This window comes from Bidens hawaiensis, unplaced genomic scaffold (genome assembly GCF_021521415.1).
Source record: "Bidens hawaiensis isolate Kalapana, Puna unplaced genomic scaffold, B.hawaiensis_p1.1 tig00033637_1, whole genome shotgun sequence".
NCBI classification, from domain to species: domain Eukaryota; kingdom Viridiplantae; phylum Streptophyta; class Magnoliopsida; order Asterales; family Asteraceae; genus Bidens; species Bidens hawaiensis.
Genome location: NW_027495788.1, coordinates 14,243 through 17,771, shown reverse-complemented (window position 1 = coordinate 17,771; position 3,529 = coordinate 14,243). Strand labels below are relative to the sequence as shown.

Below are 3,529 nucleotides of genomic sequence, written 5' to 3'. Positions count from 1 at the left end.
TATATCAAAAGGCCAAGAAACAAAAGCTACACTTCCACAGGGAGATCGCATACCAAAACCGAAACCTATCTACAAAAACAACTTTTCAAGCAAACCCGCAACCGATTTCTTTCGCTTTTTATCGCCACTGGCCCAATGGGTAGCTTGGTCTATAAAAACTGGACATTTAAACCCTGAGTATGTTAACCATTTTTGGTTATGCAGAAAGAGATAAAAAGGTCAAAAGAATCTCCTCCTGAAACTGCGTGTAGTCGCTTGATACGACCGCATGAGCAAACCAACACCAATCCCGATACCAAGACACATCCCGAGACCGATCCCGACGCCTACTCTTACACCAGCATTGAACCATGTGAGCTGACCATCCTCATCATAATACATCTCATCCGAATAGTAGCTTGGTCTCACTTTCACTTCTGATTCATATTCATAGCCTTCTTCGCCTGTATGCTGAAAAAAGAAAAAGATATCATTTAAACCACGCATTTATTTAGTTATTAGTTTTAATTCTAGATGGTGCACATCAAGACTAGGAGTGTAAACGAGCGGAGCCGAACCTCAGCTCAATAAGGCTCGAGCTCGGCTCGTTTTGACTTACAGTAGCTTGAGCGTGAGCTCGGCTTGCTTCGAGCTTTGAATCTAAGGCTTGAGTTTGGCTCGTGAGGCTCGTTTCAAGCTTGAGCTCGGCTCGTTTATTATTTAGTAATTTATATCCATTTATAAATATTTTAATATATTTTGAGAAAATCCTTTAACTAGCCTAAGCTCAGCTAGAGCTCGTGTGCAGTAGCATAAACAAGCCAAAGCTTGGCTTGAGCTCAGTTATGCAGTGTGAAATTAACACATAGCAGCTTGGCTCCGCTTGAAAACTAAACGGGCTTTATTTAAGGCTCAGGCTCCGCTTGTTTTGAGCCTTTTATCAATCTGATTTCAAGTAGCTCGTGAGCAGCTTGGCCAATATACACCGCTCGTATACACCCCGAAACAAGACCTATGAAACGAGGAGGTGTCTGGATTTGTGTTTAATCCAGTTATTGCAACTTGAAATAGCATTAATCAGTTAATTACTGCATTTCACTATCTGCATTATTACTTTGATAAATCATAAGAAGCTAATTACCATCAATTTCCGCTGCCGAACACCACCATTCTCCCTCACCGGCTCCTCCTTATCCACCTCCTCATCCTCCGGAATCGCATCCAACATCCCACACTTCAAACCCCGTCTCCTCGGACTAACTTGAACCGTCTTCGTCAATATCACCAGCTTCGTCAATATCACCGGCACCGACGAACAACACCCCGCTATATAAACCTCAACCAACGCCAACAACCCCCCAAACTTCACTATATTCCCCGCGTAAAAGTCCATCCCCCAACCCGTCTTCAATCTACCCGTACCCGTATCCATAATAATAATAATAATATTATTATTATTATTATTATTATTATTATTATTATTATTATTATTATTATTATTATTATTATTATTATCAATTCTCTCCAAAGACCCACATAAAATCATATTATTATAATCTGATTCATCATCAATTACTTCAAATTCAACAGCCCCTGAAACCCTAATATTATCCGTACTCACATACGTCACTTCTGACGACGATTTACCAACATGATCACGTCTTTACGTTACTAACGCAGTGTCCGTTGACGGAACCCTAACGCCGTTAATGTCTAACAGCACACCCATTTCACGGCGGAGCGGTGTTGCAGGGTGTGATTCGGACGTAAAATAACCGGATTTCTAACCGACCCGAACCGCTTGGATCCATTTGGATTGGAATTAGAAGGTGGGTTTCATGTAATCGGGTGATTCCGGTGGCCGGAATACGGGATTGAGAGAATTTGGAGTACACGCGCCGGGATGTCTGTGACACGTGTGTGAGGAATGACGTCAGGATATATTACCATCGCAAAACAAGGTTAATTTTTTTTTAAACAAGGTTAATTTTAGTTTTAGTTTTTTTTAAATGAGGTAAATGTTGTTTATAATTACTTATATCTATACTGTATATAATACACCAAACAAGGGCAACTTAAGACATTTGATTTTAAGAGTTTTACAAGTGTTAATACATAAAGTACATGTGTAATTAGGGGTATACTTGTCTTTTAAACACAAATCACCCAACTTACAAGTTTGCCCCCTCATATTTAACCATATTCTTTTTTTAGTTTCAATTTTAAACCAACTTCTCACCCACGATTTTTAAACGACAATAAGTTTTCAATATGTTAATATTTTTGTAAAAATATTTCACCATAAAAACGATTATTTTATTCTCTTTAATTTGAGTATAATATTGTTATAAATTTTTCCATTAAAAAAATTAATATGTTACGTAGAGATGTTTAATGTCGGTTTTGATTTTTTTAAGTTATAAGATTGTGAGTCCAACCGTTAGTACCCGTCTTTTGTCATCCAAAACCAAAACTAAACTATTGAAAATTGAAACCAAACTGTTATTAACGGTCCGGTTCTGGTTTGGTTTGGTTTAAAGTTTAAGCTTTGATAATAAAATTTGTTTAAAATGATTATTAATTTAACCATATCATCAATTTCAACTAAGTCAAAATATGATACTTGAAATGATAAAGGAAGTAAAAAACAACCGACTGAAAGTAAAAAACACAGCGGTGAAACCAAATCGATGACTGGTTCAAGGTTTTAAACCGAACCATGAACACTCATAATTGTTACGTGATTAATAGGGTTTGCGTTCAAACACCCGCTGCATCGCGCGAGCACTCTTCTAGTATATATATAATGCATGAGTGAATGACCTCTTAAATTTTAAGAGGTATAATCACACTATTGCTTAAAGTATAATCACTATTGCAATCAATTATGAAAATCTTGGGGTAGTATAATCTTTGTATACTATGATCATGTACGATTAAAGTTTTAGCAATTTAGTTTTAAACATACTTACATTTATGGTCCTTAAACTTAAGGGTAAGTTTTGTTAACTTATTAAATAGTTACATGATACCCTCTTATTCTAAACCAATAACCCCACGAAGTTTTAATGATCATAACTCTTTTACATGTTAATATTTTTTTAAAAAATTACACCATAAAAGCGAGCATTTTTTTCTATTTAATTTGAGTATGATATTGCTATACTTTTTAAAATTTTAAAAATAACATGTTACGTGACATGCAATTAGGGCTGCAACGGGTCTGGTGGGCTTAAGTCATGTTTCAGACTGAGTTACCCGTTCACCGATGAATGGTTACGCGTCCGACGTCGCATTACATGCATACTATAGTCAGGCCACGTGCATACTATAGTGAGGTCACCGCTTATGCGTATGATGTTGTGTTTGAGTGTGTATCTCGCCGCATCGCGCGGGCACCAAGCTAGTATATATTGACGTTGACGTTACAAGTCCTTTGAATGTTTTTTTGTTAGGTTCGGGTGCATAAGATCAATTTCATATGACATGGGAAAAGAACCAATTTGTTAATCAATTTGTATGTTGCTTAATCTCTTTTATTGATTAAAAA

General features: G+C 36.7%; 1 pseudogene across 1 annotated transcript; it reads right to left on the bottom strand.

Annotated features, from left to right (window-relative positions):
• LOC143585243 (uncharacterized protein At1g01500 pseudogene) lies at positions 1–1,790 on the bottom strand (annotated as a pseudogene). The gene is made up of 2 exons (XR_013144522.1): positions 1,121–1,790; positions 1–450 (listed from the first exon to the last, which is right to left on the bottom strand). The product of XR_013144522.1 is annotated as an uncharacterized protein At1g01500 pseudogene (transcript).
• Between the last annotated feature and the right edge of the window lie 1,739 nt (positions 1,791–3,529).